Raw genomic sequence first — 14236 nt, 5'->3', positions numbered from 1 at the left:
TGCCCATCACTCCATATCACAACTTATGAATTACTTCCTTTATTTGACATTTTATGGGGAGATCCTTCTCCCACTTCTCCCCGTTCTCTCACCTTTTCAGTGCGTGCTGCTCTAACGCTGGTGGACTGGGCACTAAAACAAGATCAGGTTACTCGAGTAGATTATGCTTCTCTTTTAACGTTTATAGTTTTGGACACTTTTTCATTTCACACTGGTGTCTTTTAGCAGAAAGCCCCCATTACATGGGTGCATTTGCCATCTTCTCAATGTTGTACATCATGCCCTTATTTTGAACTAGTAGCTCAAATTATCACAGCTGCCCGCACTTGTGTGTGACAGCTCTGTGGGACTGACCCTTATTTTATTATAGTTTCTTACACCACAGTACAAGTCAGTCAATTTTGGCAGTTTAATATTTCCTGGAAACTTGCTTTTGTCAGTTTTACAGGTCAGATTACTTATCATTACCCTGTATCTTAGTTACTTTCATTTTTACACCAGCACCCTTTGATTTGTCCTCGCCTTTGTTCTGCTGTCCCACTTCCTCATGCAGATCTTGCCTTTACTGACAGTTCTTCTGGCTATTCTGTGGTAGTTTTAAATGGTCAAACTTTTTTTGTGTGTGTGGTTTTTGGCCGGGGCTGGGTTTGAACCGGCCACCTCTGGCATATGGGACCAGCTCCCTACTCCTTGAGCCACAGACGCCACCCTAAATGGTCAAACTTTTAAATGTCATACTTCTCTTTCTTCTGCCCAATGAGTTGCATTAGTTGCAGCACACCTAGCTTTTCAAAAACCTCTCCATCCTTTAAATCTTTATATTGATAGCAATTGCATTTTTTGCTGTTTACAGATTTTGGAGGAAACCACCATTGGCCCTTCAGTGGATTCAGCTCTTCAAGTAATTTTGTTACATGTTCAGCAGATTTTTCGTGCCCAGTCTGCCCCGTATTATGTTGGTCACCTTCGTGTTCATACTGCTTTGCCTGGGTCTTTAGCTGAAGGCAATGCCCTAGATGATTCTCTCTATCATGTGGGCTTTGTTATGTTGTCTATGACTGATAAGGCCCAAGGTTCTCATGCCATTCATCATAAAAATGCACAGACCCTGTGTCTGCATTTTGGTATTTCACAAGAAGCAGCCTGACAGATTGTTAAGCAATGTTCTTATTGCTTACCTCATGTTCCAGCACCCCATTGTGGGGTTAATCCTTGAGGCCTTTTGCAGGGGCAATTGTGGCAAATGGACGTCACAAAATTTTATCCTTTTGGTAAACTTGCTTATGTGGATGTCTGTGTGGGTACATATTCTGAGTTTCTTGTGGCTTCTGCCCATCCTGGGAAATTATCAAGGATGTTAAAGCACACCTTTTGCATGGTATTTCTGTTCTTGGAGTTCCTAAATTTATCAAAACAGTCAGCACTCCTGCCTACACACCCAAAGACCTTGCTTCATTGATGGCACAGTTTTCTATCCATTATTCTTTTAGTATTTCTTACAATCCTCAGGGTAAAGGCATTGTAGAATGGGCTCATGCATGCCTAAAGCTTCAACTGGAAGAAATAAAGCAGGGAGAGTTATATCCCTTGACACCACAAAATTATCTTTATCATGCCCTTTTTGTCCTTAATTTTCTTTCCATTAGATCAGGAAGGCTGGTTAGCTGCGGATCTCTATTGGCATCCCTGTCGTGGCTTCTTCCCCTTAGTTAAGTGGAGGGATCCAATCACAGGATAGTGGTTTGGCCCTGACCCGGTGCTTATTTGGTGACGAGGGCATGTTTGTGTTGTTCCAGAGTCCTCGTATGGACCCCACTGGCTTCCGGAGAGGCTCATCAAGGTGGTGGAGTTTCCCTTGAAGTGACTACAGTTACCTGATTCCCTCTCTCAAGAAAGTGAGGCAGGTGCATCTCACTCCCACTCCCTGAGATTGTGCAGAAAAGGGACCTTCTGGACTACCTCAGAGAATCCTATCAGCCAAGATACCGACTGGGGAAAAGTGAAGTGGCTGACCTCTCAGGCAGAGGACCTTCTCCAGAGTCAGGGAACAGTGCCTACTCCTGGTCACCTTTTTGTGGCTATGATGTACTGCTGACATTGCAGTTTGGCCTGGTGTGTGGAGAACCCTATTGGGCTTATATCTCTGATCACCCTCTTCTTTTCCCTGTTGCCTGGGGTGATCCAAATGTGACAGTCTCTGTCAATAACACCTTTGTTTAGATCTCCTGATGGGGAACCCACTGTTACTCGATGGGCTATTATTATATCAGATCCTCTGAGGGAGTTCCTCTGTGTATGACTCATTGGGTGAATCACACAGGCATTTTACAGCTAGCCATGAAAGTATGCAAGATTTTTGTCCATCACAATGGACACACTCCTTCCGGCTCCATACTTCCCTTTTCTGAGTGAAACATGACTTTTAACAGTTTTTCACAGCTGCAATCCATCACAGTGGGGTTATCTCCCCAAGCCTCTTTACCTCTTTGCCCAATATTAGGGCATGGACATTCTTTTATTGATTTTCTCCCACGGAAAGCTTGTTTTCATACCCCTGGAGCTAGCCATAAATTTTTTGGCCCTTCTTTTTCTGTGTACGATTGGTCCTTTCCCTTTTTGGGTTTTGCAAATGAAGCCAGGTCCCCTACTTTGTTGTTCTTAGTGGTGGAGGAACTTCTCCAGTCAGGAGGGGCCACTGGGGACTGGACTATGACAATTTTTTCTACACTTGGAGGTTAGTTGTAAACAGGCCTTTGGTGATATGTTGCTGCCCCTGGTCCAATAACCTTCACTCTTCCTACTGTGAAGAAAAAGGCTAATAAGAAAACTTTGTATCTCAAGGTATGTGTAAATCACCCCTATGTTTTTTTTAACAGGTCCCTTAAACATTACCACAAAGCCTCACATTTTTCCAGACAAAGGCTCTGTGGCTATAGAGTTTGAATATTTTGTTAATTGCACTAATCGTAACTTAACTAATTGTCTTTCTAGAACCCAGAAGTACCAATATATTGTTTTACTGCAGTAATCCCCTTTTGTTTTGATTCCAGTACATGTGAATAGCAGTAGGTATGCTGATCCTGGGTATCAAGTTCTGCAGTTATTAGTTGAGCAGCTTAAATGCCATAAGCATTTTTAAGGCATATTTATTTCTGGAATTATTGACCTTGCAACTACTGTAGAATCAGCTGGTACTGCTTCAGTAGCTCTTACTCAATCCATACAGACTGTTCATTAAATACTCTTTCTAACAGTGTTTCGACTTCTTTGTTCATTCAGGAAAAGATCGATCATAAAATTGAGAAAAAACTTAATGCCCTTGATAATTTGTTCCTGCTTTTAGGACAACAAGTTGAAGCCCTGAAGGCCCATCTTCCTCTATGCTGTCATGCAGAATTTGAACAAATTTGTGTTTCTGCTTATAAATATAATGCTAATGAATGGAGTTGGGATCGTGTCCAGTGCCAGTTGCAGGGAATTTGAACCTCAAATAACTTCTCAGTAGATATTGCTGCTCTGCATTTGCATATCCAGTCTATTCAAAATGCCCAATTACACACGTTGTCAGCACAAGAGGTGGCCACAGCTATAAAGCAGTTTCTTACTAACTTTATACTATCAGCATTATTCACTTATGTGATATATGCCCTTATTGGATTGGGGATAATGGTTTTTAACTTGTTTTGTATATTTCCTGCAGCCCTCTGGAGAGCCTTCACTGCTGTTGGAGAATTAAAGGCCAATCTTCACTGCTTGCGCTTAGAAATAAAAGGAGGGGGAACTGTTGGGAGTCGACCTCCTGGGAGGCAAGGTCCCCCAATTTTGAGGAAGTGCATCTGAGTCAAAGACCGAATGCAACCTGGCCCCAGCTGTTTTCTGTTATAGCTAGTTCTTGAACTAGATTAGAATGGAGAAATGTCCTTTTGGTCATCTCAGAATGCTGAGAATGCTATTTTGCTTTTAGGCTGATTTAAAACAACTTATGAAATTATGACAAAATCATGCCTTCAAGCTACTGTATATAGAAGCTGTGCAATAAAGTTGAGTTTGCCTTGTCTTATTGAGGAAATTTCCTCCTGATCCCATTATTTTCTGTGTCTCTTTTTTTTTCTGTGCCATGCCTATCTACTCCTTGGTTCCTAATAACTTGACAAGGATGCTTCCTGGCAATGGGGTTTTGTTCTCCACATTCAATTCCTGCTTCCAACAGTTTGTTTGTATATCTGACCAAGTGATTCAAAAACCCTTAGTTTCCTTTTCAGATCAAAAATTTGTAAGCAAGGGCCCGGCCATACCAGCCATCAGCGCTGGTGCACCGGCCTCTGGTTGGTCTGCACGGCTCGGGAGGCTGCGACTTCCAGGCTTCTCCTGGCCGCAGGGGGCGCTGCAGTCGCGCAGCGGACCAGCTTTTGGCAGCAGTGGATGCCACATTGCAGTAGCCGGCCTCTCCCACCTCAGCCCGCCGCCGCTAAAGGAGCAGGCAGACCGCGGAGGAATGTGCAGCAAGCCTGCAGCGTTAGCTGGACCACGAGAGAAAGCCGAGGGAGAGCGCGGAAGCCGACATAGCTTCTCTGAACAGACGTATCCAGCTGGTTGAGGAAGAGTTGGATCGGGACCAGGGGCCTCTGGCAACAGCTTTGCAAAAGCTTGAGGAGGCCGAGAAAGCAGCAGATGAGAGTGAGAGAGGAATTAAGGTCATTGAAAATCGAGCCCAGAAGTATGAAGAAAAAATGAAAATTCAGGAGATCCGACTGAAAGAGGCCAAGCACATTGCTGAAGATGCCGACCGGAAGTATGAAGAGGTGGCCTGCAAGCTCATCATCATTGAGAGTGACCTGGAACGTTCAGAGGAGCGGGCTGAGCTCTCAGAAAGCCAAGTTCAACATCTGGAAGAAACATTTTTATTTTATTTTATTATTAAATATTAGCTGTGTACATTAATGCTATCATGGGGCAACATACACCGGTTTGAAAGACTACTTGACATATTTTCATCACATTGGTTAACATAGCCATCCTGGCATTTTCTTAGTTATTGTGTTAAGACATTTATATTCTACATTTACTAAGTTTCACGTGTACCCTTGTAAGATGCACTGTAGGTGTAATCACACCAATCACCCTCCCTCCGCAATTCCTCCCCCCTCCCTCCCTCTCCCTCTTCCCCATATTCTTAGGTTATATCTGGGTTATAGCTTTCATATGAAAGCCATAAATTAGTTTAATAGTAGGGCTCAGTACATTGGATACTTTTTCTTCCATTCTTGAGATACTTTGCTAAGAAGAATATGTTCCAGCTCCATCCATGTAAACATGAAAGAGGTAAAGGCTCCATCTTTCTTTAAGGCTGCATAATATTTAGAAAAATTAAGAATAATGGATCAGACCTTGAAAGCATTAATGGCTGCAGAGGATAAGTACTCTCAGAAGGAAGACAAATATTAAGAAGAGATCAAGGTCCTTTCTGACAAGCTGAAGGAGGCTGAGACTCGGGCCACGTTTGCAGACAGGACAGTAACTAAATTGGAGAAAAGCATTGATGACTTAGAAGAGAAAGTGGCTCATGCCAAAGAAGAAAAACTTAGTATGCATCAGATGCTGGATCAGACTTTATTGGAGTTAAACAGCATGTGAAAACCTCCTTAGCTGCGACCACATTATTTTGTTTTGTTTCATTGTTTTGTTTTTTAAAAACTGTTTACCATGAAACCCCTCAATGCATCTCTATTTACTTTTTTACCACTGTCACTGATACATCTACAGTATACCATGCCATGGTGATAATGGTTTAAATGTGCCATTTCCCAGATTGATTTTGCCACACTTTATAGACAACACAGTATGCATAGTCAGTGTATGAATCCTCATTAAAGCATACAGATTTCCACTCAAAGTGCCAACAATGGAGTGAAAAGGAATTTTAATGTTGGAAACACAATCAGGTGTGGATTGGTGCTACTTAAAAGGTCCCCTGTGGCTCAGTCGGTAGGGCGCCGGCCCCATATACCGAGGGTGGCGGGTTCAAACCCGGCCCCGGCCAAACTGTAACCAAAAAATAGCCGGGCGTTGTGGCGGGTGCCTGTAGTCCCAGCTATTCGGGAGGCTGAGGCTGGAGAATCGCTTGGGCCCAGGAGTTGGAGGTTGCTGTGAGCTGTGTGAGGCCACGGCACTCTACCAAGGACCATAAAGTGAGACTCTGTCTCTACAAAAAAAAAAAAAAGGTCCCCTGTGGTCTTTTATTCAATATTATACAATTTAGAACTATGTCCAACGCTCATTTATTTTGTCTTGAGTTTTGCTATGAGATGAGACTATGGATCCTGCATGCCTGAATACACTAAAGCCACTAAAGCCAGGGGTCTGTAAGCCACGTTGCTCTTTTAAGATTTCCATTCCTTTCTCATTGGTACACTTGTAGTTCATTACAACTCTGTAGGACAACATTCAATATGGATTTCCAGTCTTCATTTCTCTATGTTAAACTGAAAGATCTAGGCACTGCATACAATTAATTGGTAAAGAAAGATAATTTTCCTGAGAGTTAAAACTATATGTAAACTTTGTATAATGATATGGAATAAAATGCACATTGTAGTACATTTTCTAAAAAAAAAAAAAATGTAAGCAAGTGGAAAAATATGGTTTATACCTAGTGCTTCCATGGGATTTTATAGCCCAAGAACCCGGAAGTGCATACAGTGATTTTACAGACCTTATAGGTATGTCACACAATTCTCAGTTCTACTTTTCCTGAGATTTTATTTCCTTCTCTAGAATAGGCTTCTTTCAGACAGTAGGTGTCCTACTGAAGGTCCTTTCTCAAAAAATAGTTAGGCAATGTGTCCAGAAGAGTACTCCATAACTGTATTTTTTCTTGTGCTCCTGGGAAATATAAGCCTATCTGGAAAGTTTCAACATTCGCTGTCGCGGACCGCCAGTCGATGGGCCTCAGTCCGAGGGTGCTCAGGGTGAACGACACAGGTTGGTTGAAAGGTCGACGCAGGATGAAATGACAAACTGCCACACACCACGAGTGATGATGAAAACAGTTGTACTTTACTGATTTTTAAGTCTGGTATTTATACATTTTCTTCCCAGGGTTAAAACAATGTAATCATTATTTTGCTTATGCTTGTAAATTATCTTTATGTTTCCATATGTGGTTTATCATGCGCTATATATTTTCAAGGTTTTGCTTTCTGGAGGGAGGTGGTTTTATCAGTAACACCTGGTTGCTTCCCCTTATCTAGGAATGTTAAGATTTGTGACTTCTCTTAGTTCTGTAATTGGTCTCAGTTTCTTATGATCTCTTTTAAAAACAGCTGAACATATTCTTTTATGTATAATGCTTGACTACTTCTATATATATATATATTTTTACCTCTATTAGTAACTATACTTTGATTCATAAGTAATTGTTTGTTAAACATTAAACTACTCTATTGATTTGTGTTACATATGAAAATTAGTGAAGTAAGATGTTTTTCTAAGTAAAGTTTTACTAATTAGTGAAGTAAGATGTTTTTCTAAGTAAAGTTTTACTGCAGGAGGTGATAGTGTATGTCATGTTGGAACATCTTGTTTGCCGTGCCTGCATTGTCTCAAGTCACTGACATTTATGGTAGGGACGTGCTGTTGTGCAGGCTCTCTTGGAGCCACTGAGTTCAGCACAGCCATTCTTGCTGTGTTTAATTGTGAATCAGTAAGTCATTATGTTTATTCTTAGTTTCTCAAACAATCAGGCAATAATCAGGCATTCAACTGAACAGACAGGTTTCAGAGCAAAGGTTTTTTAGGCTTTTATGCCGCACCTCGTGAGTCATTACGTTCAAACAAAGGCATGCTAGGCAACTTATGCGCTGCTGTCGCAAACCAGGGGTGCTGGGGGTTTCGCTCCGGGGAGCACATACCACCTACTCACGCATTTTATAATGCGGACAGCGCCACTTCACCCCGGCTAGATGCCGGGGGTGCGGCATTTCCCCCTTTTTTGTTTATGAAGCGTAATTCAAAGAGGTCTTGGCGAACAGCCTTTATGGAGGAAAACACACAACGAAGAAGACATGGTAACAGTAAGACAACACAGAATATCAGACATCCAATGATGACTATAAACACAATGTACTGAATCCAGGTTACAGGATTTAAGGCTTTAAGATTATCAGTCAGTGATTGAGCTAATGCATCCAGGGACGTAATAGGTAGATGAGATTCACTTATAGCTGAAATGTCCTTTTGAAGGGTGTGTAAATTGTGCGTTATGTCATTGTCTTTCCATACACCCTGTAAATGTGCCTTTGTTTTATCCCATGATGTAGAAAGATTGTAAGGTAACGGTGTAACACAGATAGCTTGAAAGGCTGAGTGACACTTAGTCTGTAGTTTATGTTGTATGAACTTAATATCTTGTCCTAAAGCTAATACTACTTCTTCTAAAATATTTAATTTTGCTTCAAGTTTATTATCTATGCTGGCTTGTGTCATTAAGGCCAAAGTAATGTTGCTGCTTAAAGAGTTGACAAAGTGAGCCGTATGTATTTCTTGTACCAAGGCAGTTGTAGCCACTGCAAATGTAGTGACTATAGAAATTAAAGCTAAAATTCCTAAAATTAATGCTGCTATAAATCTCTTAGGTCTAATTAATTCATTAACAGTATGTAAAACTTGTAAGGCAGAGTTATCATACCAAGGATCATTTTGTAAGTCTACAGGTAATAGTACATAAGAAGGTCTTTTCACAATTAATACAGAATTAAACAGTCTGTCATTAAGCAAATCAGTAGAAGTAAGACAATTGGTTACTTTACAAGCAGTACAGGTTATGTGATAGGAATTTTTTAACTGTGTAATAGTTAAGTACTTATTAGGAGCTAGAAGCAAAGCATATGGATATCCAACACAAGTTCTCACTGATATTGCTGTAGGTTTAGTCATACCGGGTTTTTTCTCTAATATTAAGTTGGATGCAGCAATGAGTCTAAATAAATCATAATGTATTTGAGTTTTATTCTTTTCCTGGGCAACCCATATGGGTTCAACTAAACCAGGTGTAAACCATCGTTGTATAGGTTGAGGGGTGCCAGACCATCTGTATTGATGGTATTTATTTAACTGTTTTGATAAATATTTATCATGATTATAACAAGAAGTAGGGGAATAGTCCCAGATGATTGTTTCTGAATTCGTAGGAAAATGTTTGTTGGCTGCATCTGGAAACCCACAAGAAAGCCAAGTAGGTGTTTTAGTTAAAGATGATTCCCAGAATTGGTTCTTATCTTTATATTTTTCTTTACAATTAGGAATAGGCAGCCAGTTCACTGCCAAGCAGGTTTCATTATAATTAAATGTTCCAATAGTTTGTAACTCATATTCCCAAACATAACGTTTTTCTGCATCATTAGGATCTGGAGCATCAGTTAAAAATACTCTATAACTTGTAGGTAAACAAAAGGGAGGTGCTTTGCCTCTCAGGGTAAAGCAGATAGGTATTGAATCAGCTTTACCAGTGAAGTTAATTAACGTCGCAGCATGGCTTCTAGACTCTGAGTCTTGTAAGCCTCCCAGCCGGAGGGAATCATTAGTTAGAATTTTAACAGGATCTTGATCCAACCAGCCCACTGGGTGGAGTAGTGGCGGGTTAGGAATGTATGACCAATAAGCTGTACTTTCTACTTTAGGAGTAGATATAAGAGATAGGAAAGCTACAAAATACATGGAAGGAGTTAAAGGATTGTTTTGTGTCAAGACAAGTTGTTTAGCTTGTTTCACCAGGGTCCTGATCTGTGTCCACGTGATCTTGGGAGGTCTCGATAGTACTTTCACTTTCTTCATTTGTGTCGCCAGGCTCTTCATCTGTTGTAGGCGTCGCCTCCTGCGTCTGATCTTCCGGGGGAGCCGGTTTGATGAGCCGGTCCGGAATCCAGATGGGGGATTCGGCATCCTGGGGAAACACACAAGCATAGCCTCGTCCCGAGGTTAGCAATATATCGGGGCCCTTCCATTGGCCTGATAACAGGTCTTTCCACAGCACTCTTGGGAATGTAGCAGCTGATTTCGGCTGCCAGTGAGTTAAAGCTGGTGTTTGATTATTAGAGTTAACATTTAGATGATTTAAAACAAATAAAGCATGAGTTAAAATATGATGAGGAGAAAAATATTTATGAGCCTTTTGTAGGCGTTCAATCTGTAATTTTAATATTTGATTAGTTCTTTCCACAATACCTTGACCTTGAGGATTGTAAGGAATCCCTGTAGAATGGGCAATTTTCCATTGTACACAAAACTGTTCAAATGCTCGCGAGGTATAAGCTGGAGCATTATCTGTTTTTAGTTGAAGAGGGACACCTAGCTGCTGAAAGCAGCCAAACAGGTGTTGTATAACATCCTTATAAGCCTCGCCAGTTCTTGCAGAGGCACAAATATAATGAGAGAAAGTATCTATAGTGACATGTACATAAGTTAATTTTCCAAAACTTGGCACATGTGTAACATCCATTTGCCACAATACATTGGGGCGTAGACCCCGAGGATTAACACCAAATTTTAAAGGATGATGAGTAATAGGACAGGCTTTGCATTTTAAGACTATTTGTCTTGCCTGCTCTCTGGTAATCTGAAACATTTTTCTTAATGCATTAGCATTTTGATGATGCAAAGCATGGCTTTCCTCAGCCTCAGTTACTGAAGCCACAATAGTACGGGTTAATAGATCTGCAGTGGCATTTCCTTGGGCCAAAGGGCCAGGTAAGTTAGTGTGTCCTCTTATGTGACCAATATAAAATTGATTATTCCTTTGTTGAATTAAAGTTTGTAGTTTCTTCAACAAAGGTAAAATAGTTGAGGTTCCTGTTAGGAGAGCAGTTTCGAGGGCTGGAAAAAGGGAAGCAACATACTTAGAGTCTGTGTATAAGTTAAACCTCTGTTTGAAATTATTAAAAGCCGAAATTAAAGCCCACAATTCTGTTTGCTGAGCAGAAGCCTGCATTACTTCCTTAACGAGAGGAGACAGACCTGGGCTGAAAACCACAGCTCTTCCTGTAGAGGAGCCATCTGTGAATAAAGTTATTGCATCAGACAGTGGCTGTCTGGAACACATAAGAGGAAACACAAGTGAAACTGTTTTTGTAAATTCAATTAAAGGATGTTTCGGAAAGTGATATAAAATTTGACCTGTATAGCCTTGTAAGGCTAATACCCAATCTTCATTATTTTGAAATAGTTGTTCTACTTGAGTTTTATTATAAGCAGTTACAATTACATGAGGTTCTTTACCAAACAATTCTCGTGACCTTTTTCTTCCTTTGTCTATCAGTAATGAAACTAAGTATGGATAATCTGCAACAATTTTTGCTTGAACATGTGGTAAATGGATCCATTCTAAAATACCTTCCTGCCACAGGCAGGCTGTAGGAGTATATTCAGTAGAAAAAATTAGTAAAGACCATGGGTTTTGATAATTGATTTGTTTAACCCTGGCTTGAGTTAAAGCCTGTTCAACGACTTCTAAAGCCTGTAAAGCCTCTTGAGTTAAATGTCTTGGGGAACGCGGATTTGAGTCCCCCTGTAAGATAGCAAATAAAGGGCTAAGAGTTCCTGTAGTAATTTTTAAGAAAGGTCGAATCCAATTTATTTCTCCTAATAACTTTTGATAATCATTAAGTGTCTGTAGCTTATCTCTCCGTATTTGTACTTTCTGTGGTGTGATGTAATCTGAATGAATCCATTGTCCCAGGTAACTAAGTGGTTTATCTCTTTGAACTTTTTCTGGGGCAATAACCAAGCCAAACTTAGTTAGTTGCTCTATAGCTCTTTCTAAAATAAACTGCACCTGTGACAGCTGAGGATGAACTAGTAAAATATCATCCATATAATGAATAATGTAAGCACCAGGAAATTGCTCTCGTAGTGCTGCCAATGCAGCTGCCACAAATTTTTGACATAATGTAGGACTATTTTTCATGCCCTGTGGTAAAGTTTTCCACTGATATCTTTTAAATGGTTCCCGTAGGTTAAGAGAAGGAACACTAAATGCAAAGCGAGGACAGTCATCAGGGTGTAAGTTAATAGTAAAAAAGCAGTCTTGCAAATCAATAATTATAAGTGACCATTGTTCAGGTACTGCTACAGGAGATGGGAGCCCAGGTTGAAGGGCACCCATGTCTTCCATAATGGCATTCACTGCTCTTAAATCTTGTAAAAGTCTCCATTTGCCAGATTTTTTCTTAATGACAAACACAGGAGTATTCCACGGACTAGTGGACTCCTCCAAATGTCCTTTATCTAATTGTTCTTGTACTAATATTTGTAATGCCTGTAATTTTTCCGTTGTTAGGGGCCACTGACTAACCCACACAGGAGTGTCTGTTAACCATTTTATTTTACAGGCATAGTTTTCTGCAGTGGCCCCTATGAAAAACATTGATCATTTAATTGATCAGCAGTAACTAACTTCATGTCCATAACATGCAAAAGATCTCTGCCCCACAAGGTATAGGGTAGAGAGGGCAACACATATGGTTGAATGTAGCCTTTCTTGTCTTTGTATTCCCATGCTACAAAAGATGTGCTGCGCATAACACCAGAAACCGAACCCAAACCAATCAATGAAGACCCGGTTCGGTGAACTGGCCAGGATCTTGGCCAGTCAGAGGCCGCAATACAAGTTACATCAGCTCCTGTGTCCATCAATCCTTTAATAGGCCTGCCTTCTATCTTTATTTTTAACATTGGTCGATCATACAAGTCATGAATAAGAGCTACACAATCCTGATCAGTGGATCCAAATTGACCTTCTCCCCTTGCATCATGTAGGTGATAGTTAGGGAGTGGCACGTATGGTAACAACAGTAATTGAGCAATTCTTTGCCCTTTATGAATCTGTGTAGTTTCCACCAGGGCTTTCACCATAACTTTAATTGTGTTTTCAGTATCTGAGTCAATTACTCCCGGAACAACTTCAAAATGTTTAGTATAATTAGAACTGCGTCCTAATATAACACCAACCGTGCCTGGTAATAATTTACCTTTAACACCAGTGGGAACGAGAGTGACACCATCCCATTTAGATAAAATCACATCTTTAGAGCTGGCAAGATCTAAACCTGCGCTGCCAGGAGTTCCTCGTGGGAGGTCATGAATAGTAAATTCAGGGGGTAGACAATTTAATGAAGATGTAGGCTGCAAGACAGGCTGCACTTCGGTGAGTGCAGCCAATTCTCCCTTGGGGTTAGGGCTGGGAGAATGCCCCACATCTAGTTTTTTGGCTTGTTGCCTTCATTAAAATTAGCACCCTTGTCTGACAAGGGGGTTCCATCCTTATGAAACTTAGATTTACACTCATTTCTCCAGTGTCTGCCCTTCTTACAACGAGGGCATGGACCCGGGGGAATTCCACGGGTCTTGTTACCATTATTATTATTAGTAAATTTCTTACAATCCTTTTGTATGTGACCCGGTTTTCCACAATTGTAACAGGTGGGCACAGCGTGCGGGGGGTCACAGCTGAAACATGTATTACTGGGGTCTCTATCAAAAGCATTTTTAACATATGAACTGAATTTCTGACCCCGCATTGCTGCAGCAAACGCCATTCCCTGTACGATTGCTGGTGAGGCATCCATGCATGCTTTAATATAATCCTGTAATGTGCCAGTTTTCCTGAGTGGACGTATTAAGTCCTGACACAGCGTGTTAGCATTTTCCCAAGCCAGTTGCTTGAGCAATAATGTTGTACCCTCAGATGGCGGGAGCATTCTGTTAATGGCTTCTTCTAAGCGAGAAATAAAGTCAGGATAAGATTCCTCCATACCTTGCTTTATTCCTGCTAGAGTGGTACTCTTGGTTCCTGGAGGAGGCAGTTTGCGCCAAGCGGCAACCGCATTGTGACTAACTATCTCCAAAAATTGTCGGGGCAATGCAGTTTGACTTTCTGTAGAGGCAAACTCATCCGTCCCTAGGAGCATTGACATAGTTGGCTGTGCTTTCTTACCCTTGTGCTGCTTAATGCTTTCTCTTGATCTATCTTCATACTCTGTTCTCCATAAGATATAATCCCCTGGAGAAAGTGTGGCTTTGGCTGTTTGTTGCCAATCATAAGGAGTAAGCCACAAGCTACCTATTGATTCTACAATTTGCAAAGTATAAGGAGCAGAGGCACCTGAAGTACGAACAGCCTGCTGCAATTCCTTTAGTGTTTTTAATGACAAAGGTTCCCAGACCGGCGGCGTTCTTTCATCAG

The 14236-nt window shown here is 41.0% G+C and overlaps 1 pseudogene across 1 annotated transcript; it reads left to right on the top strand.

Annotated features, from left to right (window-relative positions):
* The first annotated feature begins 4117 nt into the window (after positions 1-4117).
* Positions 4118-4895, top strand: LOC128576955 (tropomyosin alpha-3 chain-like; annotated as a pseudogene). Its single transcript, XR_008377501.1, has one exon. The product of XR_008377501.1 is annotated as a tropomyosin alpha-3 chain-like (transcript).
* Positions 4896-14236: the final 9341 nt, after the last annotated feature.

Source organism: Nycticebus coucang, chromosome X, assembly GCF_027406575.1.
Source record: "Nycticebus coucang isolate mNycCou1 chromosome X, mNycCou1.pri, whole genome shotgun sequence".
Lineage (NCBI taxonomy): Eukaryota > Metazoa > Chordata > Mammalia > Primates > Lorisidae > Nycticebus > Nycticebus coucang.
The sequence above is the reverse complement of the archived record's forward strand: the minus strand, read 5'-3'. Positions and strand labels throughout refer to the sequence as shown.